The sequence below is a fragment of the Haliotis cracherodii genome, unplaced genomic scaffold (assembly GCF_022045235.1).
Source record: "Haliotis cracherodii isolate W230 unplaced genomic scaffold, xgHalCrac1.p SCAF_14, whole genome shotgun sequence".
Taxonomy (NCBI): Eukaryota; Metazoa; Mollusca; class Gastropoda; order Lepetellida; family Haliotidae; genus Haliotis; species Haliotis cracherodii.
This window is the reverse complement of record NW_027266269.1, coordinates 9369741-9397136: the sequence shown is the minus strand read 5'-3', so window position 1 is coordinate 9397136 and position 27396 is coordinate 9369741. Positions and strand designations below refer to the sequence as shown.

At 45.7% G+C, this 27396-nt stretch overlaps 46 non-coding genes and 1 pseudogene across 46 annotated transcripts; all 47 read left to right on the top strand.

Annotated features, from left to right (window-relative positions):
- The first annotated feature begins 1003 nt into the window (after positions 1-1003).
- Positions 1004-1141, top strand: LOC139461472 (U1 spliceosomal RNA; annotated as a pseudogene).
- A 401-nt stretch (positions 1142-1542) lies between these two features.
- LOC139461461 (U1 spliceosomal RNA) lies at positions 1543-1706 on the top strand. Its single transcript, XR_011652952.1, has one exon. It is a non-coding gene; the product is annotated as a U1 spliceosomal RNA (small nuclear RNA).
- Positions 1707-2107: 401 nt separating this feature from the next.
- LOC139461442 (U1 spliceosomal RNA) lies at positions 2108-2271 on the top strand. Its single transcript, XR_011652933.1, has one exon. It is a non-coding gene; the product is annotated as a U1 spliceosomal RNA (small nuclear RNA).
- A 401-nt stretch (positions 2272-2672) lies between these two features.
- Positions 2673-2836, top strand: LOC139461441 (U1 spliceosomal RNA). Its single transcript, XR_011652932.1, has one exon. It is a non-coding gene; the product is annotated as a U1 spliceosomal RNA (small nuclear RNA).
- Positions 2837-3237: 401 nt separating this feature from the next.
- LOC139461440 (U1 spliceosomal RNA) lies at positions 3238-3401 on the top strand. The gene has a single exon (XR_011652931.1). It is a non-coding gene; the product is annotated as a U1 spliceosomal RNA (small nuclear RNA).
- Positions 3402-3802: 401 nt separating this feature from the next.
- On the top strand, positions 3803-3966 carry LOC139461439 (U1 spliceosomal RNA). Its single transcript, XR_011652930.1, has one exon. It is a non-coding gene; the product is annotated as a U1 spliceosomal RNA (small nuclear RNA).
- A 401-nt stretch (positions 3967-4367) lies between these two features.
- Positions 4368-4531, top strand: LOC139461460 (U1 spliceosomal RNA). Its single transcript, XR_011652951.1, has one exon. It is a non-coding gene; the product is annotated as a U1 spliceosomal RNA (small nuclear RNA).
- Positions 4532-4932: 401 nt separating this feature from the next.
- LOC139461437 (U1 spliceosomal RNA) lies at positions 4933-5096 on the top strand. Its single transcript, XR_011652929.1, has one exon. It is a non-coding gene; the product is annotated as a U1 spliceosomal RNA (small nuclear RNA).
- Positions 5097-5497: 401 nt separating this feature from the next.
- LOC139461436 (U1 spliceosomal RNA) lies at positions 5498-5661 on the top strand. The gene has a single exon (XR_011652928.1). It is a non-coding gene; the product is annotated as a U1 spliceosomal RNA (small nuclear RNA).
- Positions 5662-6062: 401 nt separating this feature from the next.
- LOC139461435 (U1 spliceosomal RNA) lies at positions 6063-6226 on the top strand. Its single transcript, XR_011652927.1, has one exon. It is a non-coding gene; the product is annotated as a U1 spliceosomal RNA (small nuclear RNA).
- A 401-nt stretch (positions 6227-6627) lies between these two features.
- Positions 6628-6791, top strand: LOC139461434 (U1 spliceosomal RNA). Its single transcript, XR_011652926.1, has one exon. It is a non-coding gene; the product is annotated as a U1 spliceosomal RNA (small nuclear RNA).
- Positions 6792-7192: 401 nt separating this feature from the next.
- LOC139461433 (U1 spliceosomal RNA) lies at positions 7193-7356 on the top strand. Its single transcript, XR_011652925.1, has one exon. It is a non-coding gene; the product is annotated as a U1 spliceosomal RNA (small nuclear RNA).
- A 401-nt stretch (positions 7357-7757) lies between these two features.
- Positions 7758-7921, top strand: LOC139461432 (U1 spliceosomal RNA). The gene has a single exon (XR_011652924.1). It is a non-coding gene; the product is annotated as a U1 spliceosomal RNA (small nuclear RNA).
- Positions 7922-8322: 401 nt separating this feature from the next.
- On the top strand, positions 8323-8486 carry LOC139461430 (U1 spliceosomal RNA). The gene has a single exon (XR_011652922.1). It is a non-coding gene; the product is annotated as a U1 spliceosomal RNA (small nuclear RNA).
- Positions 8487-8887: 401 nt separating this feature from the next.
- On the top strand, positions 8888-9051 carry LOC139461429 (U1 spliceosomal RNA). Its single transcript, XR_011652921.1, has one exon. It is a non-coding gene; the product is annotated as a U1 spliceosomal RNA (small nuclear RNA).
- A 401-nt stretch (positions 9052-9452) lies between these two features.
- LOC139461428 (U1 spliceosomal RNA) lies at positions 9453-9616 on the top strand. The gene has a single exon (XR_011652920.1). It is a non-coding gene; the product is annotated as a U1 spliceosomal RNA (small nuclear RNA).
- A 401-nt stretch (positions 9617-10017) lies between these two features.
- LOC139461427 (U1 spliceosomal RNA) lies at positions 10018-10181 on the top strand. Its single transcript, XR_011652919.1, has one exon. It is a non-coding gene; the product is annotated as a U1 spliceosomal RNA (small nuclear RNA).
- A 401-nt stretch (positions 10182-10582) lies between these two features.
- Positions 10583-10746, top strand: LOC139461449 (U1 spliceosomal RNA). The gene has a single exon (XR_011652940.1). It is a non-coding gene; the product is annotated as a U1 spliceosomal RNA (small nuclear RNA).
- A 401-nt stretch (positions 10747-11147) lies between these two features.
- On the top strand, positions 11148-11311 carry LOC139461426 (U1 spliceosomal RNA). The gene has a single exon (XR_011652918.1). It is a non-coding gene; the product is annotated as a U1 spliceosomal RNA (small nuclear RNA).
- Positions 11312-11712: 401 nt separating this feature from the next.
- Positions 11713-11876, top strand: LOC139461425 (U1 spliceosomal RNA). Its single transcript, XR_011652917.1, has one exon. It is a non-coding gene; the product is annotated as a U1 spliceosomal RNA (small nuclear RNA).
- A 401-nt stretch (positions 11877-12277) lies between these two features.
- LOC139461462 (U1 spliceosomal RNA) lies at positions 12278-12442 on the top strand. The gene has a single exon (XR_011652953.1). It is a non-coding gene; the product is annotated as a U1 spliceosomal RNA (small nuclear RNA).
- A 401-nt stretch (positions 12443-12843) lies between these two features.
- LOC139461424 (U1 spliceosomal RNA) lies at positions 12844-13007 on the top strand. Its single transcript, XR_011652916.1, has one exon. It is a non-coding gene; the product is annotated as a U1 spliceosomal RNA (small nuclear RNA).
- Positions 13008-13408: 401 nt separating this feature from the next.
- On the top strand, positions 13409-13572 carry LOC139461423 (U1 spliceosomal RNA). Its single transcript, XR_011652915.1, has one exon. It is a non-coding gene; the product is annotated as a U1 spliceosomal RNA (small nuclear RNA).
- Positions 13573-13973: 401 nt separating this feature from the next.
- Positions 13974-14137, top strand: LOC139461421 (U1 spliceosomal RNA). The gene has a single exon (XR_011652914.1). It is a non-coding gene; the product is annotated as a U1 spliceosomal RNA (small nuclear RNA).
- A 401-nt stretch (positions 14138-14538) lies between these two features.
- LOC139461420 (U1 spliceosomal RNA) lies at positions 14539-14702 on the top strand. The gene has a single exon (XR_011652913.1). It is a non-coding gene; the product is annotated as a U1 spliceosomal RNA (small nuclear RNA).
- A 401-nt stretch (positions 14703-15103) lies between these two features.
- Positions 15104-15267, top strand: LOC139461418 (U1 spliceosomal RNA). Its single transcript, XR_011652911.1, has one exon. It is a non-coding gene; the product is annotated as a U1 spliceosomal RNA (small nuclear RNA).
- Positions 15268-15668: 401 nt separating this feature from the next.
- Positions 15669-15832, top strand: LOC139461417 (U1 spliceosomal RNA). Its single transcript, XR_011652910.1, has one exon. It is a non-coding gene; the product is annotated as a U1 spliceosomal RNA (small nuclear RNA).
- Positions 15833-16233: 401 nt separating this feature from the next.
- On the top strand, positions 16234-16397 carry LOC139461416 (U1 spliceosomal RNA). The gene has a single exon (XR_011652909.1). It is a non-coding gene; the product is annotated as a U1 spliceosomal RNA (small nuclear RNA).
- Positions 16398-16798: 401 nt separating this feature from the next.
- LOC139461415 (U1 spliceosomal RNA) lies at positions 16799-16962 on the top strand. Its single transcript, XR_011652908.1, has one exon. It is a non-coding gene; the product is annotated as a U1 spliceosomal RNA (small nuclear RNA).
- Positions 16963-17363: 401 nt separating this feature from the next.
- LOC139461414 (U1 spliceosomal RNA) lies at positions 17364-17527 on the top strand. Its single transcript, XR_011652907.1, has one exon. It is a non-coding gene; the product is annotated as a U1 spliceosomal RNA (small nuclear RNA).
- A 401-nt stretch (positions 17528-17928) lies between these two features.
- Positions 17929-18092, top strand: LOC139461468 (U1 spliceosomal RNA). The gene has a single exon (XR_011652957.1). It is a non-coding gene; the product is annotated as a U1 spliceosomal RNA (small nuclear RNA).
- Positions 18093-18493: 401 nt separating this feature from the next.
- On the top strand, positions 18494-18657 carry LOC139461413 (U1 spliceosomal RNA). Its single transcript, XR_011652906.1, has one exon. It is a non-coding gene; the product is annotated as a U1 spliceosomal RNA (small nuclear RNA).
- Positions 18658-19058: 401 nt separating this feature from the next.
- On the top strand, positions 19059-19222 carry LOC139461412 (U1 spliceosomal RNA). The gene has a single exon (XR_011652905.1). It is a non-coding gene; the product is annotated as a U1 spliceosomal RNA (small nuclear RNA).
- A 401-nt stretch (positions 19223-19623) lies between these two features.
- On the top strand, positions 19624-19787 carry LOC139461411 (U1 spliceosomal RNA). Its single transcript, XR_011652904.1, has one exon. It is a non-coding gene; the product is annotated as a U1 spliceosomal RNA (small nuclear RNA).
- Positions 19788-20188: 401 nt separating this feature from the next.
- On the top strand, positions 20189-20352 carry LOC139461479 (U1 spliceosomal RNA). The gene has a single exon (XR_011652961.1). It is a non-coding gene; the product is annotated as a U1 spliceosomal RNA (small nuclear RNA).
- A 401-nt stretch (positions 20353-20753) lies between these two features.
- On the top strand, positions 20754-20917 carry LOC139461458 (U1 spliceosomal RNA). The gene has a single exon (XR_011652949.1). It is a non-coding gene; the product is annotated as a U1 spliceosomal RNA (small nuclear RNA).
- A 401-nt stretch (positions 20918-21318) lies between these two features.
- Positions 21319-21482, top strand: LOC139461459 (U1 spliceosomal RNA). Its single transcript, XR_011652950.1, has one exon. It is a non-coding gene; the product is annotated as a U1 spliceosomal RNA (small nuclear RNA).
- Positions 21483-21883: 401 nt separating this feature from the next.
- LOC139461410 (U1 spliceosomal RNA) lies at positions 21884-22047 on the top strand. The gene has a single exon (XR_011652903.1). It is a non-coding gene; the product is annotated as a U1 spliceosomal RNA (small nuclear RNA).
- Positions 22048-22447: 400 nt separating this feature from the next.
- Positions 22448-22611, top strand: LOC139461409 (U1 spliceosomal RNA). Its single transcript, XR_011652902.1, has one exon. It is a non-coding gene; the product is annotated as a U1 spliceosomal RNA (small nuclear RNA).
- Positions 22612-23012: 401 nt separating this feature from the next.
- On the top strand, positions 23013-23176 carry LOC139461407 (U1 spliceosomal RNA). The gene has a single exon (XR_011652900.1). It is a non-coding gene; the product is annotated as a U1 spliceosomal RNA (small nuclear RNA).
- A 401-nt stretch (positions 23177-23577) lies between these two features.
- Positions 23578-23741, top strand: LOC139461405 (U1 spliceosomal RNA). Its single transcript, XR_011652899.1, has one exon. It is a non-coding gene; the product is annotated as a U1 spliceosomal RNA (small nuclear RNA).
- A 401-nt stretch (positions 23742-24142) lies between these two features.
- On the top strand, positions 24143-24306 carry LOC139461404 (U1 spliceosomal RNA). The gene has a single exon (XR_011652898.1). It is a non-coding gene; the product is annotated as a U1 spliceosomal RNA (small nuclear RNA).
- A 401-nt stretch (positions 24307-24707) lies between these two features.
- LOC139461403 (U1 spliceosomal RNA) lies at positions 24708-24871 on the top strand. The gene has a single exon (XR_011652897.1). It is a non-coding gene; the product is annotated as a U1 spliceosomal RNA (small nuclear RNA).
- Positions 24872-25272: 401 nt separating this feature from the next.
- LOC139461402 (U1 spliceosomal RNA) lies at positions 25273-25436 on the top strand. The gene has a single exon (XR_011652896.1). It is a non-coding gene; the product is annotated as a U1 spliceosomal RNA (small nuclear RNA).
- A 401-nt stretch (positions 25437-25837) lies between these two features.
- On the top strand, positions 25838-26001 carry LOC139461401 (U1 spliceosomal RNA). Its single transcript, XR_011652895.1, has one exon. It is a non-coding gene; the product is annotated as a U1 spliceosomal RNA (small nuclear RNA).
- A 401-nt stretch (positions 26002-26402) lies between these two features.
- Positions 26403-26566, top strand: LOC139461400 (U1 spliceosomal RNA). Its single transcript, XR_011652894.1, has one exon. It is a non-coding gene; the product is annotated as a U1 spliceosomal RNA (small nuclear RNA).
- Positions 26567-26967: 401 nt separating this feature from the next.
- On the top strand, positions 26968-27131 carry LOC139461448 (U1 spliceosomal RNA). Its single transcript, XR_011652939.1, has one exon. It is a non-coding gene; the product is annotated as a U1 spliceosomal RNA (small nuclear RNA).
- Positions 27132-27396: the final 265 nt, after the last annotated feature.

The window sequence follows — 27396 nt, the reverse complement described above, 5'->3', positions numbered from 1 at the left end:
AAAGTTGTGGAGGTATTGCGAGAATATGTTGAAGTGGATGATGTTAAGGTGTTTTCGGGAGTACGAATTGTGAAGATGGACGTGACAGAAGAAGAAAAAGGCAAGATTCCACACATAGTCAGATTTGGTGACAAACAGTCTATGTTGATAACGGCCCCTGGACGAGCACCAATATGCCTGAGATGTCATTCTTTTGGACACGTACGAGCAAAGTGCCCTGGTACAAGTTCAGCAGATATAGCTGCCAAGGAGAAAGAATCCAGAGGACATACACTCTCGGTAGATTTAGACAGTGAGTCCGAGGAAGATGATGACATGGAAAGTGTTCACAGTCTAAAGGATCCTATTTCGGAGAAGGGCCTCAACAAGGACATAGTGATTACTGTACCAGCCGAAGTGATTACTGTACCAGCTGAGAAACTAGTATCAACAGAAATGCGGGAAATATCAGCGAATTCTTACAACCCTGATAATACAAGCAAGGACACAGAAGGAAAAAGAAAACAGCCTTTGAATCAGGACACGCCAGACGAGGAAGAGATAAAGAAGAAGAAGAGTGTGAAAGGAACTCAACAGTTACAAGACAAATATGTTTCTAGACCAAAGCATGTTGTTGTGAAACCAAGGAATGTTTCTGTCAGAGCGACGAAAACCAGTTGGGGTGTTACAGTGGATGAGGAGGACTTAGAGAAATACATGGACGCACTGAGGCTGTATGGACTGACTTACCGTGAAGTGTGTTGTGAAAAAACTAAGTTGATTAGGATTTTGAAAGGAAAACTGGAAGATTCTGAGATTCCTAAGGGAAAAGATTCTATTGACCATAAATTTACTTGCCCTTTAAATATTTAATATGTTTCCGTCTTTAAGAATTATTGTTAGTGGCCATCATCTCAACTCTGTGATATTTCTTTTAATTTTTGAGATGATGGCCTAGGCACTGTCTGCACATGTAAAAGTTTCAGTGAATAAACTTTATTAAAAACAAAAAAAAAAAAAAAAAAAAAAAGCAAGGCTGTGGGCCCGGGGCGAGACCTTTCCATTGCACATCGGCTTGGTTGACCCCTGCGATCATCCCAAATGTGGACGACTCGGGTGCGCAATTTATAAGTGTGGGGGACTGCGTTCGCGCTCTCCCCTGGAAAAACCAATCAAAAATAGAAATGCCTTTTTTTTCATTCTATTTGTCTATCATGACATGTTCAGTTGTTGTGATTGTTGTGTTTGTTTTGCCGAGTAGCTCCCAAGGAGAAAGATAGGACCCGGAAGGAAACTTGGGTGTTGACATGGAAGTTGCCTCCCCTGGGTACCTGGCGTCAGGTGCATGTCTATGCAGCCTAAAATGCAAATAAAGCCATTTCTGTCTGTTTTTTCCTGTCAATAATCTTTGCATAAAGCGAACGGGTGAATGTAGTGCCATGTACAGGGAAGTATATACATGTTTGAACAGAAACGGAATATATGTGAAGTGTTGTTTAAAACACACCTGAGTGAGGTGATGTGCATGTTTGTAGCGATGGTTAGGAAGCTGCAGTTTCAGGCATACTTACCTGACACAGGCTTTACAGTGATCCGCAAGGCTGTGGGCCCGGGGCGAGACCTTTCCATTGCACATCGGCTTGGTTGACCCCTGCGATCATCCCAAATGTGGACGACTCGGGTGCGCAATTTATAAGTGTGGGGGACTGCGTTCGCGCTCTCCCCTGGAAAAACCAATCAAAAATAGAAATGCCTTTTTTTTCATTCTATTTGTCTATCATGACATGTTCAGTTGTTGTGATTGTTGTGTTTGTTTTGCCGAGTAGCTCCCAAGGAGAAAGATAGGACCCGGAAGGAAACTTGGGTGTTGACATGGAAGTTGCCTCCCCTGGGTACCTGGCGTCAGGTGCATGTCTATGCAGCCTAAAATGCAAATAAAGCCATTTCTGTCTGTTTTTTCCTGTCAATAATCTTTGCATAAAGCGAACGGGTGAATGTAGTGCCATGTACAGGGAAGTATATACATGTTTGAACAGAAACGGAATATATGTGAAGTGTTGTTTAAAACACACCTGAGTGAGGTGATGTGCATGTTTGTAGCGATGGTTAGGAAGCTGCAGTTTCAGGCATACTTACCTGGCACAGGCTTTACAGTGATCCGCAAGGCTGTGGGCCCGGGGCGAGACCTTTCCATTGCACATCGGCTTGGTTGACCCCTGCGATCATCCCAAATGTGGACGACTCGGGTGCGCAATTTATAAGTGTGGGGGACTGCGTTCGCGCTCTCCCCTGGAAAAACCAATCAAAAATAGAAATGCCTTTTTTTTCATTCTATTTGTCTATCATGACATGTTCAGTTGTTGTGATTGTTGTGTTTGTTTTGCCGAGTAGCTCCCAAAGAGAAAGATAGGACCCGGAAGGAAACTTGGGTGTTGACATGGAAGTTGCCTCCCCTGGGTACCTGGCGTCAGGTGCATGTCTATGCAGCCTAAAATGCAAATAAAGCCATTTCTGTCTGTTTTTTCCTGTCAATAATCTTTGCATAAAGCGAACGGGTGAATGTAGTGCCATGTACAGGGAAGTATATACATGTTTGAACAGAAACGGAATATATGTGAAGTGTTGTTTAAAACACACCTGAGTGAGGTGATGTGCATGTTTGTAGCGATGGTTAGGAAGCTGCAGTTTCAGGCATACTTACCTGGCACAGGCTTTACAGTGATCCGCAAGGCTGTGGGCCCGGGGCGAGACCTTTCCATTGCACATCGGCTTGGTTGACCCCTGCGATCATCCCAAATGTGGACGACTCGGGTGCGCAATTTATAAGTGTGGGGGACTGCGTTCGCGCTCTCCCCTGGAAAAACCAATCAAAAATAGAAATGCCTTTTTTTTCATTCTATTTGTCTATCATGACATGTTCAGTTGTTGTGATTGTTGTGTTTGTTTTGCCGAGTAGCTCCCAAGGAGAAAGATAGGACCCGGAAGGAAACTTGGGTGTTGACATGGAAGTTGCCTCCCCTGGGTACCTGGCGTCAGGTGCATGTCTATGCAGCCTAAAATGCAAATAAAGCCATTTCTGTCTGTTTTTTCCTGTCAATAATCTTTGCATAAAGCGAACGGGTGAATGTAGTGCCATGTACAGGGAAGTATATACATGTTTGAACAGAAACGGAATATATGTGAAGTGTTGTTTAAAACACACCTGAGTGAGGTGATGTGCATGTTTGTAGCGATGGTTAGGAAGCTGCAGTTTCAGGCATACTTACCTGGCACAGGCTTTACAGTGATCCGCAAGGCTGTGGGCCCGGGGCGAGACCTTTCCATTGCACATCGGCTTGGTTGACCCCTGCGATCATCCCAAATGTGGACGACTCGGGTGCGCAATTTATAAGTGTGGGGGACTGCGTTCGCGCTCTCCCCTGGAAAAACCAATCAAAAATAGAAATGCCTTTTTTTTCATTCTATTTGTCTATCATGACATGTTCAGTTGTTGTGATTGTTGTGTTTGTTTTGCCGAGTAGCTCCCAAGGAGAAAGATAGGACCCGGAAGGAAACTTGGGTGTTGACATGGAAGTTGCCTCCCCTGGGTACCTGGCGTCAGGTGCATGTCTATGCAGCCTAAAATGCAAATAAAGCCATTTCTGTCTGTTTTTTCCTGTCAATAATCTTTGCATAAAGCGAACGGGTGAATGTAGTGCCATGTACAGGGAAGTATATACATGTTTGAACAGAAACGGAATATATGTGAAGTGTTGTTTAAAACACACCTGAGTGAGGTGATGTGCATGTTTGTAGCGATGGTTAGGAAGCTGCAGTTTCAGGCATACTTACCTGGCACAGGCTTTACAGTGATCCGCAAGGCTGTGGGCCCGGGGCGAGACCTTTCCATTGCACATCGGCTTGGTTGACCCCTGCGATCATCCCAAATGTGGACGACTCGGGTGCGCAATTTATAAGTGTGGGGGACTGCGTTCGCGCTCTCCCCTGGAAAAACCAATCAAAAATAGAAATGCCTTTTTTTTCATTCTATTTGTCTATCATGACATGTTCAGTTGTTGTGATTGTTGTGTTTGTTTTGCCGAGTAGCTCCCAAGGAGAAAGATAGGACCCGGAAGGAAACTTGGGTGTTGACATGGAAGTTGCCTCCCCTGGGTACCTGGCGTCAGGTGCATGTCTATGCAGCCTAAAATGCAAATAAAGCCATTTCTGTCTGTTTTTTCCTGTCAATAATCTTTGCATAAAGCGAACGGGTGAATGTAGTGCCATGTACAGGGAAGTATATACATGTTTGAACAGAAACGGAATATATGTGAAGTGTTGTTTAAAACACACCTGAGTGAGGTGATGTGCATGTTTGTAGCGATGGTTAGGAAGCTGCAGTTTCAGGCATACTTACCTGACACAGGCTTTACAGTGATCCGCAAGGCTGTGGGCCCGGGGCGAGACCTTTCCATTGCACATCGGCTTGGTTGACCCCTGCGATCATCCCAAATGTGGACGACTCGGGTGCGCAATTTATAAGTGTGGGGGACTGCGTTCGCGCTCTCCCCTGGAAAAACCAATCAAAAATAGAAATGCCTTTTTTTTCATTCTATTTGTCTATCATGACATGTTCAGTTGTTGTGATTGTTGTGTTTGTTTTGCCGAGTAGCTCCCAAGGAGAAAGATAGGACCCGGAAGGAAACTTGGGTGTTGACATGGAAGTTGCCTCCCCTGGGTACCTGGCGTCAGGTGCATGTCTATGCAGCCTAAAATGCAAATAAAGCCATTTCTGTCTGTTTTTTCCTGTCAATAATCTTTGCATAAAGCGAACGGGTGAATGTAGTGCCATGTACAGGGAAGTATATACATGTTTGAACAGAAACGGAATATATGTGAAGTGTTGTTTAAAACACACCTGAGTGAGGTGATGTGCATGTTTGTAGCGATGGTTAGGAAGCTGCAGTTTCAGGCATACTTACCTGGCACAGGCTTTACAGTGATCCGCAAGGCTGTGGGCCCGGGGCGAGACCTTTCCATTGCACATCGGCTTGGTTGACCCCTGCGATCATCCCAAATGTGGACGACTCGGGTGCGCAATTTATAAGTGTGGGGGACTGCGTTCGCGCTCTCCCCTGGAAAAACCAATCAAAAATAGAAATGCCTTTTTTTTCATTCTATTTGTCTATCATGACATGTTCAGTTGTTGTGATTGTTGTGTTTGTTTTGCCGAGTAGCTCCCAAGGAGAAAGATAGGACCCGGAAGGAAACTTGGGTGTTGACATGGAAGTTGCCTCCCCTGGGTACCTGGCGTCAGGTGCATGTCTATGCAGCCTAAAATGCAAATAAAGCCATTTCTGTCTGTTTTTTCCTGTCAATAATCTTTGCATAAAGCGAACGGGTGAATGTAGTGCCATGTACAGGGAAGTATATACATGTTTGAACAGAAACGGAATATATGTGAAGTGTTGTTTAAAACACACCTGAGTGAGGTGATGTGCATGTTTGTAGCGATGGTTAGGAAGCTGCAGTTTCAGGCATACTTACCTGGCACAGGCTTTACAGTGATCCGCAAGGCTGTGGGCCCGGGGCGAGACCTTTCCATTGCACATCGGCTTGGTTGACCCCTGCGATCATCCCAAATGTGGACGACTCGGGTGCGCAATTTATAAGTGTGGGGGACTGCGTTCGCGCTCTCCCCTGGAAAAACCAATCAAAAATAGAAATGCCTTTTTTTTCATTCTATTTGTCTATCATGACATGTTCAGTTGTTGTGATTGTTGTGTTTGTTTTGCCGAGTAGCTCCCAAGGAGAAAGATAGGACCCGGAAGGAAACTTGGGTGTTGACATGGAAGTTGCCTCCCCTGGGTACCTGGCGTCAGGTGCATGTCTATGCAGCCTAAAATGCAAATAAAGCCATTTCTGTCTGTTTTTTCCTGTCAATAATCTTTGCATAAAGCGAACGGGTGAATGTAGTGCCATGTACAGGGAAGTATATACATGTTTGAACAGAAACGGAATATATGTGAAGTGTTGTTTAAAACACACCTGAGTGAGGTGATGTGCATGTTTGTAGCGATGGTTAGGAAGCTGCAGTTTCAGGCATACTTACCTGGCACAGGCTTTACAGTGATCCGCAAGGCTGTGGGCCCGGGGCGAGACCTTTCCATTGCACATCGGCTTGGTTGACCCCTGCGATCATCCCAAATGTGGACGACTCGGGTGCGCAATTTATAAGTGTGGGGGACTGCGTTCGCGCTCTCCCCTGGAAAAACCAATCAAAAATAGAAATGCCTTTTTTTTCATTCTATTTGTCTATCATGACATGTTCAGTTGTTGTGATTGTTGTGTTTGTTTTGCCGAGTAGCTCCCAAGGAGAAAGATAGGACCCGGAAGGAAACTTGGGTGTTGACATGGAAGTTGCCTCCCCTGGGTACCTGGCGTCAGGTGCATGTCTATGCAGCCTAAAATGCAAATAAAGCCATTTCTGTCTGTTTTTTCCTGTCAATAATCTTTGCATAAAGCGAACGGGTGAATGTAGTGCCATGTACAGGGAAGTATATACATGTTTGAACAGAAACGGAATATATGTGAAGTGTTGTTTAAAACACACCTGAGTGAGGTGATGTGCATGTTTGTAGCGATGGTTAGGAAGCTGCAGTTTCAGGCATACTTACCTGGCACAGGCTTTACAGTGATCCGCAAGGCTGTGGGCCCGGGGCGAGACCTTTCCATTGCACATCGGCTTGGTTGACCCCTGCGATCATCCCAAATGTGGACGACTCGGGTGCGCAATTTATAAGTGTGGGGGACTGCGTTCGCGCTCTCCCCTGGAAAAACCAATCAAAAATAGAAATGCCTTTTTTTTCATTCTATTTGTCTATCATGACATGTTCAGTTGTTGTGATTGTTGTGTTTGTTTTGCCGAGTAGCTCCCAAGGAGAAAGATAGGACCCGGAAGGAAACTTGGGTGTTGACATGGAAGTTGCCTCCCCTGGGTACCTGGCGTCAGGTGCATGTCTATGCAGCCTAAAATGCAAATAAAGCCATTTCTGTCTGTTTTTTCCTGTCAATAATCTTTGCATAAAGCGAACGGGTGAATGTAGTGCCATGTACAGGGAAGTATATACATGTTTGAACAGAAACGGAATATATGTGAAGTGTTGTTTAAAACACACCTGAGTGAGGTGATGTGCATGTTTGTAGCGATGGTTAGGAAGCTGCAGTTTCAGGCATACTTACCTGGCACAGGCTTTACAGTGATCCGCAAGGCTGTGGGCCCGGGGCGAGACCTTTCCATTGCACATCGGCTTGGTTGACCCCTGCGATCATCCCAAATGTGGACGACTCGGGTGCGCAATTTATAAGTGTGGGGGACTGCGTTCGCGCTCTCCCCTGGAAAAACCAATCAAAAATAGAAATGCCTTTTTTTTCATTCTATTTGTCTATCATGACATGTTCAGTTGTTGTGATTGTTGTGTTTGTTTTGCCGAGTAGCTCCCAAGGAGAAAGATAGGACCCGGAAGGAAACTTGGGTGTTGACATGGAAGTTGCCTCCCCTGGGTACCTGGCGTCAGGTGCATGTCTATGCAGCCTAAAATGCAAATAAAGCCATTTCTGTCTGTTTTTTCCTGTCAATAATCTTTGCATAAAGCGAACGGGTGAATGTAGTGCCATGTACAGGGAAGTATATACATGTTTGAACAGAAACGGAATATATGTGAAGTGTTGTTTAAAACACACCTGAGTGAGGTGATGTGCATGTTTGTAGCGATGGTTAGGAAGCTGCAGTTTCAGGCATACTTACCTGGCACAGGCTTTACAGTGATCCGCAAGGCTGTGGGCCCGGGGCGAGACCTTTCCATTGCACATCGGCTTGGTTGACCCCTGCGATCATCCCAAATGTGGACGACTCGGGTGCGCAATTTATAAGTGTGGGGGACTGCGTTCGCGCTCTCCCCTGGAAAAACCAATCAAAAATAGAAATGCCTTTTTTTTCATTCTATTTGTCTATCATGACATGTTCAGTTGTTGTGATTGTTGTGTTTGTTTTGCCGAGTAGCTCCCAAGGAGAAAGATAGGACCCGGAAGGAAACTTGGGTGTTGACATGGAAGTTGCCTCCCCTGGGTACCTGGCGTCAGGTGCATGTCTATGCAGCCTAAAATGCAAATAAAGCCATTTCTGTCTGTTTTTTCCTGTCAATAATCTTTGCATAAAGCGAACGGGTGAATGTAGTGCCATGTACAGGGAAGTATATACATGTTTGAACAGAAACGGAATATATGTGAAGTGTTGTTTAAAACACACCTGAGTGAGGTGATGTGCATGTTTGTAGCGATGGTTAGGAAGCTGCAGTTTCAGGCATACTTACCTGGCACAGGCTTTACAGTGATCCGCAAGGCTGTGGGCCCGGGGCGAGACCTTTCCATTGCACATCGGCTTGGTTGACCCCTGCGATCATCCCAAATGTGGACGACTCGGGTGCGCAATTTATAAGTGTGGGGGACTGCGTTCGCGCTCTCCCCTGGAAAAACCAATCAAAAATAGAAATGCCTTTTTTTTCATTCTATTTGTCTATCATGACATGTTCAGTTGTTGTGATTGTTGTGTTTGTTTTGCCGAGTAGCTCCCAAGGAGAAAGATAGGACCCGGAAGGAAACTTGGGTGTTGACATGGAAGTTGCCTCCCCTGGGTACCTGGCGTCAGGTGCATGTCTATGCAGCCTAAAATGCAAATAAAGCCATTTCTGTCTGTTTTTTCCTGTCAATAATCTTTGCATAAAGCGAACGGGTGAATGTAGTGCCATGTACAGGGAAGTATATACATGTTTGAACAGAAACGGAATATATGTGAAGTGTTGTTTAAAACACACCTGAGTGAGGTGATGTGCATGTTTGTAGCGATGGTTAGGAAGCTGCAGTTTCAGGCATACTTACCTGGCACAGGCTTTACAGTGATCCGCAAGGCTGTGGGCCCGGGGCGAGACCTTTCCATTGCACATCGGCTTGGTTGACCCCTGCGATCATCCCAAATGTGGACGACTCGGGTGCGCAATTTATAAGTGTGGGGGACTGCGTTCGCGCTCTCCCCTGGAAAAACCAATCAAAAATAGAAATGCCTTTTTTTTCATTCTATTTGTCTATCATGACATGTTCAGTTGTTGTGATTGTTGTGTTTGTTTTGCCGAGTAGCTCCCAAGGAGAAAGATAGGACCCGGAAGGAAACTTGGGTGTTGACATGGAAGTTGCCTCCCCTGGGTACCTGGCGTCAGGTGCATGTCTATGCAGCCTAAAATGCAAATAAAGCCATTTCTGTCTGTTTTTTCCTGTCAATAATCTTTGCATAAAGCGAACGGGTGAATGTAGTGCCATGTACAGGGAAGTATATACATGTTTGAACAGAAACGGAATATATGTGAAGTGTTGTTTAAAACACACCTGAGTGAGGTGATGTGCATGTTTGTAGCGATGGTTAGGAAGCTGCAGTTTCAGGCATACTTACCTGGCACAGGCTTTACAGTGATCCGCAAGGCTGTGGGCCCGGGGCGAGACCTTTCCATTGCACATCGGCTTGGTTGACCCCTGCGATCATCCCAAATGTGGACGACTCGGGTGCGCAATTTATAAGTGTGGGGGACTGCGTTCGCGCTCTCCCCTGGAAAAACCAATCAAAAATAGAAATGCCTTTTTTTTCATTCTATTTGTCTATCATGACATGTTCAGTTGTTGTGATTGTTGTGTTTGTTTTGCCGAGTAGCTCCCAAGGAGAAAGATAGGACCCGGAAGGAAACTTGGGTGTTGACATGGAAGTTGCCTCCCCTGGGTACCTGGCGTCAGGTGCATGTCTATGCAGCCTAAAATGCAAATAAAGCCATTTCTGTCTGTTTTTTCCTGTCAATAATCTTTGCATAAAGCGAACGGGTGAATGTAGTGCCATGTACAGGGAAGTATATACATGTTTGAACAGAAACGGAATATATGTGAAGTGTTGTTTAAAACACACCTGAGTGAGGTGATGTGCATGTTTGTAGCGATGGTTAGGAAGCTGCAGTTTCAGGCATACTTACCTGGCACAGGCTTTACAGTGATCCGCAAGGCTGTGGGCCCGGGGCGAGACCTTTCCATTGCACATCGGCTTGGTTGACCCCTGCGATCATCCCAAATGTGGACGACTCGGGTGCGCAATTTATAAGTGTGGGGGACTGCGTTCGCGCTCTCCCCTGGAAAAACCAATCAAAAATAGAAATGCCTTTTTTTTCATTCTATTTGTCTATCATGACATGTTCAGTTGTTGTGATTGTTGTGTTTGTTTTGCCGAGTAGCTCCCAAGGAGAAAGATAGGACCCGGAAGGAAACTTGGGTGTTGACATGGAAGTTGCCTCCCCTGGGTACCTGGCGTCAGGTGCATGTCTATGCAGCCTAAAATGCAAATAAAGCCATTTCTGTCTGTTTTTTCCTGTCAATAATCTTTGCATAAAGCGAACGGGTGAATGTAGTGCCATGTACAGGGAAGTATATACATGTTTGAACAGAAACGGAATATATGTGAAGTGTTGTTTAAAACACACCTGAGTGAGGTGATGTGCATGTTTGTAGCGATGGTTAGGAAGCTGCAGTTTCAGGCATACTTACCTGGCACAGGCTTTACAGTGATCCGCAAGGCTGTGGGCCCGGGGCGAGACCTTTCCATTGCACATCGGCTTGGTTGACCCCTGCGATCATCCCAAATTTGGACGACTCGGGTGCGCAATTTATAAGTGTGGGGGACTGCGTTCGCGCTCTCCCCTGGAAAAACCAATCAAAAATAGAAATGCCTTTTTTTTCATTCTATTTGTCTATCATGACATGTTCAGTTGTTGTGATTGTTGTGTTTGTTTTGCCGAGTAGCTCCCAAGGAGAAAGATAGGACCCGGAAGGAAACTTGGGTGTTGACATGGAAGTTGCCTCCCCTGGGTACCTGGCGTCAGGTGCATGTCTATGCAGCCTAAAATGCAAATAAAGCCATTTCTGTCTGTTTTTTCCTGTCAATAATCTTTGCATAAAGCGAACGGGTGAATGTAGTGCCATGTACAGGGAAGTATATACATGTTTGAACAGAAACGGAATATATGTGAAGTGTTGTTTAAAACACACCTGAGTGAGGTGATGTGCATGTTTGTAGCGATGGTTAGGAAGCTGCAGTTTCAGGCATACTTACCTGGCACAGGCTTTACAGTGATCCGCAAGGCTGTGGGCCCGGGGCGAGACCTTTCCATTGCACATCGGCTTGGTTGACCCCTGCGATCATCCCAAATGTGGACGACTCGGGTGCGCAATTTATAAGTGTGGGGGACTGCGTTCGCGCTCTCCCCTGGAAAAACCAATCAAAAATAGAAATGCCTTTTTTTTCATTCTATTTGTCTATCATGACATGTTCAGTTGTTGTGATTGTTGTGTTTATTTTGCCGAGTAGCTCCCAAGGAGAAAGATAGGACCCGGAAGGAAACTTGGGTGTTGACATGGAAGTTGCCTCCCCTGGGTACCTGGTGTCCGGTGCATGTCTATGCAGCCTAAAATGCAAATAAAGCCATTTCTGTCTGTTTTTTCCTGTCAATAATCTTTGCATAAAGCGAACGGGTGAATGTAGTGCCATGTACAGGGAAGTATATACATGTTTGAACAGAAACGGAATATATGTGAAGTGTTGTTTAAAACACACCTGAGTGAGGTGATGTGCATGTTTGTAGCGATGGTTAGGAAGCTGCAGTTTCAGGCATACTTACCTGGCACAGGCTTTACAGTGATCCGCAAGGCTGTGGGCCCGGGGCGAGACCTTTCCATTGCACATCGGCTTGGTTGACCCCTGCGATCATCCCAAATGTGGACGACTCGGGTGCGCAATTTATAAGTGTGGGGGACTGCGTTCGCGCTCTCCCCTGGAAAAACCAATCAAAAATAGAAATGCCTTTTTTTTCATTCTATTTGTCTATCATGACATGTTCAGTTGTTGTGATTGTTGTGTTTGTTTTGCCGAGTAGCTCCCAAGGAGAAAGATAGGACCCGGAAGGAAACTTGGGTGTTGACATGGAAGTTGCCTCCCCTGGGTACCTGGCGTCAGGTGCATGTCTATGCAGCCTAAAATGCAAATAAAGCCATTTCTGTCTGTTTTTTCCTGTCAATAATCTTTGCATAAAGCGAACGGGTGAATGTAGTGCCATGTACAGGGAAGTATATACATGTTTGAACAGAAACGGAATATATGTGAAGTGTTGTTTAAAACACACCTGAGTGAGGTGATGTGCATGTTTGTAGCGATGGTTAGGAAGCTGCAGTTTCAGGCATACTTACCTGGCACAGGCTTTACAGTGATCCGCAAGGCTGTGGGCCCGGGGCGAGACCTTTCCATTGCACATCGGCTTGGTTGACCCCTGCGATCATCCCAAATGTGGACGACTCGGGTGCGCAATTTTATAAGTGTGGGGGACTGCGTTCGCGCTCTCCCCTGGAAAAACCATTCAAAAATAGAAATGCCTTTTTTTTCATTCTATTTGTCTATCATGACATGTTCAGTTGTTGTGATTGTTGTGTTTGTTTTGCCGAGTAGCTCCCAAGGAGAAAGATAGGACCCGGAAGGAAACTTGGGTGTTGACATGGAAGTTGCCTCCCCTGGGTACCTGGCGTCAGGTGCATGTCTATGCAGCCTAAAATGCAAATAAAGCCATTTCTGTCTGTTTTTTCCTGTCAATAATCTTTGCATAAAGCGAACGGGTGAATGTAGTGCCATGTACAGGGAAGTATATACATGTTTGAACAGAAACGGAATATATGTGAAGTGTTGTTTAAAACACACCTGAGTGAGGTGATGTGCATGTTTGTAGCGATGGTTAGGAAGCTGCAGTTTCAGGCATACTTACCTGGCACAGGCTTTACAGTGATCCGCAAGGCTGTGGGCCCGGGGCGAGACCTTTCCATTGCACATCGGCTTGGTTGACCCCTGCGATCATCCCAAATGTGGACGACTCGGGTGCGCAATTTATAAGTGTGGGGGACTGCGTTCGCGCTCTCCCCTGGAAAAACCAATCAAAAATAGAAATGCCTTTTTTTTCATTCTATTTGTCTATCATGACATGTTCAGTTGTTGTGATTGTTGTGTTTGTTTTGCCGAGTAGCTCCCAAGGAGAAAGATAGGACCCGGAAGGAAACTTGGGTGTTGACATGGAAGTTGCCTCCCCTGGGTACCTGGCGTCAGGTGCATGTCTATGCAGCCTAAAATGCAAATAAAGCCATTTCTGTCTGTTTTTTCCTGTCAATAATCTTTGCATAAAGCGAACGGGTGAATGTAGTGCCATGTACAGGGAAGTATATACATGTTTGAACAGAAACGGAATATATGTGAAGTGTTGTTTAAAACACACCTGAGTGAGGTGATGTGCATGTTTGTAGCGATGGTTAGGAAGCTGCAGTTTCAGGCATACTTACCTGGCACAGGCTTTACAGTGATCCGCAAGGCTGTGGGCCCGGGGCGAGACCTTTCCATTGCACATCGGCTTGGTTGACCCCTGCGATCATCCCAAATGTGGACGACTCGGGTGCGCAATTTATAAGTGTGGGGGACTGCGTTCGCGCTCTCCCCTGGAAAAACCAATCAAAAATAGAAATGCCTTTTTTTTCATTCTATTTGTCTATCATGACATGTTCAGTTGTTGTGATTGTTGTGTTTGTTTTGCCGAGTAGCTCCCAAGGAGAAAGATAGGACCCGGAAGGAAACTTGGGTGTTGACATGGAAGTTGCCTCCCCTGGGTACCTGGCGTCAGGTGCATGTCTATGCAGCCTAAAATGCAAATAAAGCCATTTCTGTCTGTTTTTTCCTGTCAATAATCTTTGCATAAAGCGAACGGGTGAATGTAGTGCCATGTACGGGGAAGTATATACATGTTTGAACAGAAACGGAATATATGTGAAGTGTTGTTTAAAACACACCTGAGTGAGGTGATGTGCATGTTTGTAGCGATGGTTAGGAAGCTGCAGTTTCAGGCATACTTACCTGGCACAGGCTTTACAGTGATCCGCAAGGCTGTGGGCCCGGGGCGAGACCTTTCCATTGCACATCGGCTTGGTTGACCCCTGCGATCATCCCAAATGTGGACGACTCGGGTGCGCAATTTATAAGTGTGGGGGACTGCGTTCGCGCTCTCCCCTGGAAAAACCAATCAAAAATAGAAATGCCTTTTTTTTCATTCTATTTGTCTATCATGACATGTTCAGTTGTTGTGATTGTTGTGTTTGTTTTGCCGAGTAGCTCCCAAGGAGAAAGATAGGACCCGGAAGGAAACTTGGGTGTTGACATGGAAGTTGCCTCCCCTGGGTACCTGGCGTCAGGTGCATGTCTATGCAGCCTAAAATGCAAATAAAGCCATTTCTGTCTGTTTTTTCCTGTCAATAATCTTTGCATAAAGCGAACGGGTGAATGTAGTGCCATGTACAGGGAAGTATATACATGTTTGAACAGAAACGGAATATATGTGAAGTGTTGTTTAAAACACACCTGAGTGAGGTGATGTGCATGTTTGTAGCGATGGTTAGGAAGCTGCAGTTTCAGGCATACTTACCTGGCACAGGCTTTACAGTGATCCGCAAGGCTGTGGGCCCGGGGCGAGACCTTTCCATTGCACATCGGCTTGGTTGACCCCTGCGATCATCCCAAATGTGGACGACTCGGGTGCGCAATTTATAAGTGTGGGGGACTGCGTTCGCGCTCTCCCCTGGAAAAACCAATCAAAAATAGAAATGCCTTTTTTTTCATTCTATTTGTCTATCATGACATGTTCAGTTGTTGTGATTGTTGTGTTTGTTTTGCCGAGTAGCTCCCAAGGAGAAAGATAGGACCCGGAAGGAAACTTGGGTGTTGACATGGAAGTTGCCTCCCCTGGGTACCTGGCGTCAGGTGCATGTCTATGCAGCCTAAAATGCAAATAAAGCCATTTCTGTCTGTTTTTTCCTGTCAATAATCTTTGCATAAAGCGAACGGGTGAATGTAGTGCCATGTACAGGGAAGTATATACATGTTTGAACAGAAACGGAATATATGTGAAGTGTTGTTTAAAACACACCTGAGTGAGGTGATGTGCATGTTTGTAGCGATGGTTAGGAAGCTGCAGTTTCAGGCATACTTACCTGGCACAGGCTTTACAGTGATCCGCAAGGCTGTGGGCCCGGGGCGAGACCTTTCCATTGCACATCGGCTTGGTTGACCCCTGCGATCATCCCAAATGTGGACGACTCGGGTGCGCAATTTATAAGTGTGGGGGACTGCGTTCGCGCTCTCCCCTGGAAAAACCAATCAAAAATAGAAATGCCTTTTTTTTCATTCTATTTGTCTATCATGACATGTTCAGTTGTTGTGATTGTTGTGTTTGTTTTGCCGAGTAGCTCCCAAGGAGAAAGATAGGACCCGGAAGGAAACTTGGGTGTTGACATGGAAGTTGCCTCCCCTGGGTACCTGGCGTCAGGTGCATGTCTATGCAGCCTAAAATGCAAATAAAGCCATTTCTGTCTGTTTTTTCCTGTCAATAATCTTTGCATAAAGCGAACGGGTGAATGTAGTGCCATGTACAGGGAAGTATATACATGTTTGAACAGAAACGGAATATATGTGAAGTGTTGTTTAAAACACACCTGAGTGAGGTGATGTGCATGTTTGTAGCGATGGTTAGGAAGCTGCAGTTTCAGGCATACTTACCTGGCACAGGCTTTACAGTGATCCGCAAGGCTGTGGGCCCGGGGCGAGACCTTTCCATTGCACATCGGCTTGGTTGACCCCTGCGATCATCCCAAATGTGGACGACTCGGGTGCGCAATTTATAAGTGTGGGGGACTGCGTTCGCGCTCTCCCCTGGAAAACCCAATCAAAAATAGAAATGCCTTTTTTTTCATTCTATTTGTCTATCATGACATGTTCAGTTGTTGTGATTGTTGTGTTTGTTTTGCCGAGTAGCTCCCAAGGAGAAAGATAGGACCCGGAAGGAAACTTGGGTGTTGACATGGAAGTTGCCTCCCCTGGGTACCTGGCGTCAGGTGCATGTCTATGCAGCCTAAAATGCAAATAAAGCCATTTCTGTCTGTTTTTTCCTGTCAATAATCTTTGCATAAAGCGAACGGGTGAATGTAGTGCCATGTACAGGGAAGTATATACATGTTTGAACAGAAACGGAATATATGTGAAGTGTTGTTTAAAACACACCTGAGTGAGGTGATGTGCATGTTTGTAGCGATGGTTAGGAAGCTGCAGTTTCAGGCATACTTACCTGGCACAGGCTTTACAGTGATCCGCAAGGCTGTGGGCCCGGGGCGAGACCTTTCCATTGCACATCGGCTTGGTTGACCCCTGCGATCATCCCAAATGTGGACGACTCGGGTGCGCAATTTATAAGTGTGGGGGACTGCGTTCGCGCTCTCCCCTGGAAAAACCAATCAAAAATAGAAATGCCTTTTTTTTCATTCTATTTGTCTATCATGACATGTTCAGTTGTTGTGATTGTTGTGTTTGTTTTGCCGAGTAGCTCCCAAGGAGAAAGATAGGACCCGGAAGGAAACTTGGGTGTTGACATGGAAGTTGCCTCCCCTGGGTACCTGGCGTCAGGTGCATGTCTATGCAGCCTAAAATGCAAATAAAGCCATTTCTGTCTGTTTTTTCCTGTCAATAATCTTTGCATAAAGCGAACGGGTGAATGTAGTGCCATGTACAGGGAAGTATATACATGTTTGAACAGAAACGGAATATATGTGAAGTGTTGTTTAAAACACACCTGAGTGAGGTGATGTGCATGTTTGTAGCGATGGTTAGGAAGCTGCAGTTTCAGGCATACTTACCTGGCACAGGCTTTACAGTGATCCGCAAGGCTGTGGGCCCGGGGCGAGACCTTTCCATTGCACATCGGCTTGGTTGACCCCTGCGATCATCCCAAATGTGGACGACTCGGGTGCGCAATTTATAAGTGTGGGGGACTGCGTTCGCGCTCTCCCCTGGAAAAACCAATCAAAAATAGAAATGCCTTTTTTTTCATTCTATTTGTCTATCATGACATGTTCAGTTGTTGTGATTGTTGTGTTTGTTTTGCCGAGTAGCTCCCAAGGAGAAAGATAGGACCCGGAAGGAAACTTGGGTGTTGACATGGAAGTTGCCTCCCCTGGGTACCTGGCGTCAGGTGCATGTCTATGCAGCCTAAAATGCAAATAAAGCCATTTCTGTCTGTTTTTTCCTGTCAATAATCTTTGCATAAAGCGAACGGGTGAATGTAGTGCCATGTACAGGGAAGTATATACATGTTTGAACAGAAACGGAATATATGTGAAGTGTTGTTTAAAACACACCTGAGTGAGGTGATGTGCATGTTTGTAGCGATGGTTAGGAAGCTGCAGTTTCAGGCATACTTACCTGGCACAGGCTTTACAGTGATCCGCAAGGCTGTGGGCCCGGGGCGAGACCTTTCCATTGCACATCGGCTTGGTTGACCCCTGCGATCATCCCAAATGTGGACGACTCGGGTGCGCAATTTATAAGTGTGGGGGACTGCGTTCGCGCTCTCCCCTGGAAAAACCAATCAAAAATAGAAATGCCTTTTTTTTCATTCTATTTGTCTATCATGACATGTTCAGTTGTTGTGATTGTTGTGTTTGTTTTGCCGAGTAGCTCCCAAGGAGAAAGATAGGACCCGGAAGGAAACTTGGGTGTTGACATGGAAGTTGCCTCCCCTGGGTACCTGGCGTCAGGTGCATGTCTATGCAGCCTAAAATGCAAATAAAGCCATTTCTGTCTGTTTTTTCCTGTCAATAATCTTTGCATAAAGCGAACGGGTGAATGTAGTGCCATGTACAGGGAAGTATATACATGTTTGAACAGAAACGGAATATATGTGAAGTGTTGTTTAAAACACACCTGAGTGAGGTGATGTGCATGTTTGTAGCGATGGTTAGGAAGCTGCAGTTTCAGGCATACTTACCTGGCACAGGCTTTACAGTGATCCGCAAGGCTGTGGGCCCGGGGCGAGACCTTTCCATTGCACATCGGCTTGGTTGACCCCTGCGATCATCACTAATGTGGACGACTCGGGTGCGCAATTTATAAGTGTGGGGGACTGCGTTCGCGCTCTCCCCTGGAAAAACCAATCAAAAATAGAAATGCCTTTTTTTTCATTCTATTTGTCTATCATGACATGTTCAGTTGTTGTGATTGTTGTGTTTGTTTTGCCGAGTAGCTCCCAAGGAGAAAGATAGGACCCGGAAGGAAACTTGGGTGTTGACATGGAAGTTGCCTCCCCTGGGTACCTGGCGTCAGGTGCATGTCTATGCAGCCTAAAATGCAAATAAAGCCATTTCTGTCTGTTTTTTCCTGTCAATAATCTTTGCATAAAGCGAACGGGTGAATGTAGTGCCATGTACAGGGAAGTATATACATGTTTGAACAGAAACGGAATATATGTGAAGTGTTGTTTAAAACACACCTGAGTGAGGTGATGTGCATGTTTGTAGCGATGGTTAGGAAGCTGCAGTTTCAGGCATACTTACCTGGCACAGGCTTTACAGTGATCCGCAAGGCTGTGGGCCCGGGGCGAGACCTTTCCATTGCACATCGGCTTGGTTGACCCCTGCGATCATCCCAAATGTGGACGACTCGGGTGCGCAATTTATAAGTGTGGGGGACTGCGTTCGCGCTCTCCCCTGGAAAAACCAATCAAAAATAGAAATGCCTTTTTTTTCATTCTATTTGTCTATCATGACATGTTCAGTTGTTGTGATTGTTGTGTTTGTTTTGCCGAGTAGCTCCCAAGGAGAAAGATAGGACCCGGAAGGAAACTTGGGTGTTGACATGGAAGTTGCCTCCCCTGGGTACCTGGCGTCAGGTGCATGTCTATGCAGCCTAAAATGCAAATAAAGCCATTTCTGTCTGTTTTTTCCTGTCAATAATCTTTGCATAAAGCGAACGGGTGAATGTAGTGCCATGTACAGGGAAGTATATACATGTTTGAACAGAAACGGAATATATGTGAAGTGTTGTTTAAAACACACCTGAGTGAGGTGATGTGCATGTTTGTAGCGATGGTTAGGAAGCTGCAGTTTCAGGCATACTTACCTGGCACAGGCTTTACAGTGATCCGCAAGGCTGTGGGCCCGGGGCGAGACCTTTCCATTGCACATCGGCTTGGTTGACCCCTGCGATCATCCCAAATGTGGACGACTCGGGTGCGCAATTTATAAGTGTGGGGGACTGCGTTCGCGCTCTCCCCTGGAAAAACCAATCAAAAATAGAAATGCCTTTTTTTTCATTCTATTTGTCTATCATGACATGTTCAGTTGTTGTGATTGTTGTGTTTGTTTTGCCGAGTAGCTCCCAAGGAGAAAGATAGGACCCGGAAGGAAACTTGGGTGTTGACATGGAAGTTGCCTCCCCTGGGTACCTGGCGTCAGGTGCATATCTATGCAGCCTAAAATGCAAATAAAGCCATTTCTGTCTGTTTTTTCCTGTCAATAATCTTTGCATAAAGCGAACGGGTGAATGTAGTGCCATGTACAGGGAAGTATATATATGTTTGAACAGAAACGGAATATATGTGAAGTGTTGTTTAAAACACACCTGAGTGAGGTGATGTGCATGTTTGTAGCGATGGTTAGGAAGCTGCAGTTTCAGGCATACTTACCTGGCACAGGCTTTACAGTGATCCGCAAGGCTGTGGGCCCGGGGCGAGACCTTTCCATTGCACATCGGCTTGGTTGACCCCTGCGATCATCCCAAATGTGGACGACTCGGGTGCGCAATTTATAAGTGTGGGGGACTGCGTTCGCGCTCTCCCCTGGAAAAACCAATCAAAAATAGAAATGCCTTTTTTTTCATTCTATTTGTCTATCATGACATGTTCAGTTGTTGTGATTGTTGTGTTTGTTTTGCCGAGTAGCTCCCAAGGAGAAAGATAGGACCCGGAAGGAAACTTGGGTGTTGACATGGAAGTTGCCTCCCCTGGGTACCTGGCGTCAGGTGCATGTCTATGCAGCCTAAAATGCAAATAAAGCCATTTCTGTCTGTTTTTTCCTGTCAATAATCTTTGCATAAAGCGAACGGGTGAATGTAGTGCCATGTACAGGGAAGTATATACATGTTTGAACAGAAACGGAATATATGTGAAGTGTTGTTTAAAACACACCTGAGTGAGGTGATGTGCATGTTTGTAGCGATGGTTAGGAAGCTGCAGTTTCAGGCATACTTACCTGGCACAGGCTTTACAGTGATCCGCAAGGCTGTGGGCCCGGGGCGAGACCTTTCCATTGCACATCGGCTTGGTTGACCCCTGCGATCACCCCAAATGTGGACGACTCGGGTGCGCAATTTATAAGTGTGGGGGACTGCGTTCGCGCTCTCCCCTGGAAAAACCAATCAAAAATAGAAATGCCTTTTTTTTCATTCTATTTGTCTATCATGACATGTTCAGTTGTTGTGATTGTTGTGTTTGTTTTGCCGAGTAGCTCCCAAGGAGAAAGATAGGACCCGGAAGGAAACTTGGGTGTTGACATGGAAGTTGCCTCCCCTGGGTACCTGGCGTCAGGTGCATGTCTATGCAGCCTAAAATGCAAATAAAGCCATTTCTGTCTGTTTTTTCCTGTCAATAATCTTTGCATAAAGCGAACGGGTGAATGTAGTGCCATGTACAGGGAAGTATATACATGTTTGAACAGAAACGGAATATATGTGAAGTGTTGTTTAAAACACACCTGAGTGAGGTGATGTGCATGTTTGTAGCGATGGTTAGGAAGCTGCAGTTTCAGGCATACTTACCTGGCACAGGCTTTACATTGATCTGCAAGGCTGTGGGCCCGGGGCGAGACCTTTCCATTGCACATCGGCTTGGTTGACCCCTGCGATCATCCCAAATGTGGACGACTCGGGTGCGCAATTTATAAGTGTGGGGGACTGCGTTCGCGCTCTCCCCTGGAAAAACCAATCAAAAATAGAAATGCCTTTTTTTTCATTCTATTTGTCTATCATGACATGTTCAGTTGTTGTGATTGTTGTGTTTGTTTTGCCGAGTAGCTCCCAAGGAGAAAGATAGGACCCGGAAGGAAACTTGGGTGTTGACATGGAAGTTGCTTCCCCTGGGTACCTGGCGTCAGGTGCATGTCTATGCAGCCTAAAATGCAAATAAAGCCATTTCTGTCTGTTTTTTCCTGTCAATAATCTTTGCATAAAGCGAACGGGTGAATGTAGTGCCATGTACAGGGAAGTATATATATGTTTGAACAGAAACGGAATATATGTGAAGTGTTGTTTAAAACACACCTGAGTGAGGTGATGTGCATGTTTGTAGCGATGGTTAGGAAGCTGCAGTTTCAGGCATACTTACCTGGCACAGGCTTTACAGTGATCCGCAAGGCTGTGGGCCCGGGGCGAGACCTTTCCATTGCACATCGGCTTGGTTGACCCCTGCGATCATCCCAAATGTGGACGACTCGGGTGCGCAATTTATAAGTGTGGGGGACTGCGTTCGCACTCTCCCCTGGAAAAACCAATCAAAAATAGAAATGCCTTTTTTTTCATTCTATTTGTCTATCATGACATGTTCAGTTGTTGTGATTGTTGTGTTTGTTTTGCCGAGTAGCTCCCAAGGAGAAAGATAGGACCCGGAAGGAAACTTGGGTGTTGACATGGAAGTTGCCTCCCCTGGGTACCTGGCGTCAGGTGCATGTCTATGCAGCCTAAAATGCAAATAAAGCCATTTCTGTCTGTTTTTTCCTGTCAATAATCTTTGCATAAAGCGAACGGGTGAATGTAGTGCCATGTACAGGGAAGTATATACATGTTTGAACAGAAACGGAATATATGTGAAGTGTTGTTTAAAACACACCTGAGTGAGGTGATGTGCATGTTTGTAGCGATGGTTAGGAAGCTGCAGTTTCAGGCATACTTACCTGGCACAGGCTTTACAGTGATCCGCAAGGCTGTGGGCCCGGGGCGAGACCTTTCCATTGCACATCGGCTTGGTTGACCCCTGCGATCATCCCAAATGTGGACGACTCGGGTGCGCAATTTATAAGTGTGGGGGACTGCGTTCGCGCTCTCCCCTGGAAAAACCAATCAAAAATAGAAATGCCTTTTTTTCATTCTATTTGTCTATCATGACATGTTCAGTTGTTGTGATTGTTGTGTTTGTTTTGCCGAGTAGCTCCCAAGGAGAAAGATAGGACCCGGAAGGAAACTTGGGTGTTGACATGGAAGTTGCCTCCCCTGGGTACCTGGCGTCAGGTGCATGTCTATGCAGCCTAAAATGCAAATAAAGCCATTTCTGTCTGTTTTTTCCTGTCAATAATCTTTGCATAAAGCGAACGGGTGAATGTAGTGCCATGTACAGGGAAGTATATACATGTTTGAACAGAAACGGAATATATGTGAAGTGTTGTTTAAAACACACCTGAGTGAGGTGATGTGCATGTTTGTAGCGATGGTTAGGAAGCTGCAGTTTCAGGCATACTTACCTGGCACAGGCTTTACAGTGATCCGCAAGGCTGTGGGCCCGGGGCGAGACCTTTCCATTGCACATCGGCTTGGTTGACCCCTGCGATCATCCCAAATGTGGACGACTCGGGTGCGCAATTTATAAGTGTGGGGGACTGCGTTCGCGCTCTCCCCTGGAAAAACCAATCAAAAATAGAAATGCCTTTTTTTTCATTCTATTTGTCTATCATGACATGTTCAGTTGTTGTGATTGTTGTGTTTGTTTTGCCGAGTAGCTCCCAAGGAGAAAGATAGGACCCGGAAGGAAACTTGGGTGTTGACATGGAAGTTGCTTCCCCTGGGTACCTGGCGTCAGGTGCATGTCTATGCAGCCTAAAATGCAAATAAAGCCATTTCTGTCTGTTTTTTCCTGTCAATAATCTTTGCATAAAGCGAACGGGTGAATGTAGTGCCATGTACAGGGAAGTATATATATGTTTGAACAGAAACGGAATATATGTGAAGTGTTGTTTAAAACACACCTGAGTGAGGTGATGTGCATGTTTGTAGCGATGGTTAGGAAGCTGCAGTTTCAGGCATACTTACCTGGCACAGGCTTTACAGTGATCCGCAAGGCTGTGGGCCCGGGGCGAGACCTTTCCATTGCACATCGGCTTGGTTGACCCCTGCGATCATCCCAAATGTGGACGACTCGGGTGCGCAATTTATAAGTGTGGGGGACTGCGTTCGCGCTCTCCCCTGGAAAAACCAATCAAAAATAGAAATGCCTTTTTTTTCATTCTATTTGTCTATCATGACATGTTCAGTTGTTGTGATTGTTGTGTTTGTTTTGCCGAGTAGCTCCCAAGGAGAAAGATAGGACCCGGAAGGAAACTTGGGTGTTGACATGGAAGTTGCCTCCCCTGGGTACCTGGCGTCAGGTGCATGTCTATGCAGCCTAAAATGCAAATAAAGCCATTTCTGTCTGTTTTTTCCTGTCAATAATCTTTGCATAAAGCGAACGGGTGAATGTAGTGCCATGTACAGGGAAGTATATACATGTTTGAACAGAAACGGAATATATGTGAAGTGTTGTTTAAAACACACCTGAGTGAGGTGATGTGCATGTTTGTAGCGATTGTTAGGAAGCTGCAGTTTCAGGCATACTTACCTGGCACAGGCTTTACAGTGATCCGCAAGGCTGTGGGCCCGGGGCGAGACCTTTCCATTGCACATCGGCTTGGTTGACCCCTGCGATCATCCCAAATGTGGACGACTCGGGTGCGCAATTTATAAGTGTGGGGGACTGCGTTCGCGCTCTCCCCTGGAAAAACCAATCAAAAATAGAAATGCCTTTTTTTTCATTCTATTTGTCTATCATGACATGTTCAGTTGTTGTGATTGTTGTGTTTGTTTTGCCGAGTAGCTCCCAAGGAGAAAGATAGGACCCGGAAGGAAACTTGGGTGTTGACATGGAAGTTGCCTCCCCTGGGTACCTGGCGTCAGGTGCATGTCTATGCAGCCTAAAATGCAAATAAAGCCATTTCTGTCTGTTTTTTCCTGTCAATAATCTTTGCATAAAGCGAACGGGTGAATGTAGTGCCATGTACAGGGAAGTATATACATGTTTGAACAGAAACGGAATATATGTGAAGTGTTGTTTAAAACACACCTGAGTGAGGTGATGTGCATGTTTGTAGCGATGGTTAGGAAGCTGCAGTTTCAGGCATACTTACCTGGCACAGGCTTTACAGTGATCCGCAAGGCTGTGGGCCCGGGGCGAGACCTTTCCATTGCACATCGGCTTGGTTGACCCCTGCGATCATCCCAAATGTGGACGACTCGGGTGCGCAATTTATAAGTGTGGGGGACTGCGTTCGCGCTCTCCCCTGGAAAAACCAATCAAAAATAGAAATGCCTTTTTTTTCATTCTATTTGTCTATCATGACATGTTCAGTTGTTGTGATTGTTGTGTTTGTTTTGCCGAGTAGCTCCCAAGGAGAAAGATAGGACCCGGAAGGAAACTTGGGTGTTGACATGGAAGTTGCCTCCCCTGGGTACCTGGCGTCAGGTGCATGTCTATGCAGCCTAAAATGCAAATAAAGCCATTTCTGTCTGTTTTTTCCTGTCAATAATCTTTGCATAAAGCGAACGGGTGAATGTAGTGCCATGTACAGGGAAGTATATACATGTTTGAACAGAAACGGAATATATGTGAAGTGTTGTTTAAAACACACCTGAGTGAGGTGATGTGCATGTTTGTAGCGATGGTTAGGAAGCTGCAGTTTCAGGCATACTTACCTGGCACAGGCTTTACAGTGATCCGCAAGGCTGTGGGCCCGGGGCGAGACCTTTCCATTGCACATCGGCTTGGTTGACCCCTGCGATCATCCCAAATGTGGACGACTCGGGTGCGCAATTTATAAGTGTGGGGGACTGCGTTCGCGCTCTCCCCTGGAAAAACCAATCAAAAATAGAAATGCCTTTTTTTTCATTCTATTTGTCTATCATGACATGTTCAGTTGTTGTGATTGTTGTGTTTGTTTTGCCGAGTAGCTCCCAAGGAGAAAGATAGGACCCGGAAGGAAACTTGGGTGTTGACATGGAAGTTGCCTCCCCTGGGTACCTGGCGTCAGGTGCATGTCTATGCAGCCTAAAATGCAAATAAAGCCATTTCTGTCTGTTTTTTCCTGTCAATAATCTTTGCATAAAGCGAACGGGTGAATGTAGTGCCATGTACAGGGAAGTATATACATGTTTGAACAGAAACGGAATATATGTGAAGTGTTGTTTAAAACACACCTGAGTGAGGTGATGTGCATGTTTGTAGCGATTGTTAGGAAGCTGCAGTTTCAGGCATACTTACCTGGCACAGGCTTTACAGTGATCCGCAAGGCTGTGGGCCCGGGGCGAGACCTTTCCATTGCACATCGGCTTGGTTGACCCCTGCGATCATCCCAAATGTGGACGACTCGGGTGCGCAATTTATAAGTGTGGGGGACTGCGTTCGCGCTCTCCCCTGGAAAAACCAATCAAAAATAGAAATGCCTTTTTTTTCATTCTATTTGTCTATCATGACATGTTCAGTTGTTGTGATTGTTGTGTTTGTTTTGCCGAGTAGCTCCCAAGGAGAAAGATAGGACCCGGAAGGAAACTTGGGTGTTGACATGGAAGTTGCCTCCCCTGGGTACCTGGCGTCAGGTGCATGTCTATGCAGCCTAAAATGCAAATAAAGCCATTTCTGTCTGTTTTTTCCTGTCAATAATCTTTGCATAAAGCGAACGGGTGAATGTAGTGCCATGTACAGGGAAGTATATACATGTTTGAACAGAAACGGAATATATGTGAAGTGTTGTTTAAAACACACCTGAGTGAGGTGATGTGCATGTTTGTAGCGATGGTTAGGAAGCTGCAGTTTCAGGCATACTTACCTGGCACAGGCTTTACAGTGATCCGCAAGGCTGTGGGCCCGGGGCGAGACCTTTCCATTGCACATCGGCTTGGTTGACCCCTGCGATCATCCCAAATGTGGACGACTCGGGTGCGCAATTTATAAGTGTGGGGGACTGCGTTCGCGCTCTCCCCTGGAAAAACCAATCAAAAATAGAAATGCCTTTTTTTTCATTCTATTTGTCTATCATGACATGTTCAGTTGTTGTGATTGTTGTGTTTGTTTTGCCGAGTAGCTCCCAAGGAGAAAGATAGGACCCGGAAGGAAACTTGGGTGTTGACATGGAAGTTGCCTCCCCTGGGTACCTGGCGTCAGGTGCATGTCTATGCAGCCTAAAATGCAAATAAAGCCATTTCTGTCTGTTTTTTCCTGTCAATAATCTTTGCATAAAGCGAACGGGTGAATGTAGTGCCATGTACAGGGAAGTATATACATGTTTGAACAGAAACGGAATATATGTGAAGTGTTGTTTAAAACACACCTGAGTGAGGTGATGTGCATGTTTGTAGCGATGGTTAGGAAGCTGCAGTTTCAGGCATACTTACCTGGCACAGGCTTTACAGTGATCCGCAAGGCTGTGGGCCCGGGGCGAGACCTTTCCATTGCACATCGGCTTGGTTGACCCCTGCGATCATCCCAAATGTGGACGACTCGGGTGCGCAATTTATAAGTGTGGGGGACTGCGTTCGCGCTCTCCCCTGGAAAAACCAATCAAAAATAGAAATGCCTTTTTTTTCATTCTATTTGTCTATCATGACATGTTCAGTTGTTGTGATTGTTGTGTTTGTTTTGCCGAGTAGCTCCCAAGGAGAAAGATAGGACCCGGAAGGAAACTTGGGTGTTGACATGGAAGTTGCCTCCCCTGGGTACCTGGCGTCAGGTGCATGTCTATGCAGCCTAAAATGCAAATAAAGCCATTTCTGTCTGTTTTTTCCTGTCAATAATCTTTGCATAAAGCGAACGGGTGAATGTAGTGCCATGTACAGGGAAGTATATACATGTTTGAACAGAAACGGAATATATGTGAAGTGTTGTTTAAAACACACCTGAGTGAGGTGATGTGCATGTTTGTAGCGATGGTTAGGAAGCTGCAGTTTCAGGCATACTTACCTGGCATAGGCTTTACAGTGATCCGCAAGGCTGTGGGCCCGGGGCGAGACCTTTCCATTGCACATCGGCTTGGTTGACCCCTGCGATCATCCCAAATGTGGACGACTCGGGTGCGCAATTTATAAGTGTGGGGGACTGCGTTCGCGCTCTCCCCTGGAAAAACCAATCAAAAATAGAAATGCCTTTTTTTTCATTCTATTTGTCTATCATGACATGTTCAGTTGTTGTGATTGTTGTGTTTGTTTTGCCGAGTAGCTCCCAAGGAGAAAGATAGGACCCGGAAGGAAACTTGGGTGTTGACATGGAAGTTGCCTCCCCTGGGTACCTGGCGTCAGGTGCATGTCTATGCAGCCTAAAATGCAAATAAAGCCATTTCTGTCTGTTTTTTCCTGTCAATAATCTTTGCATAAAGCGAACGGGT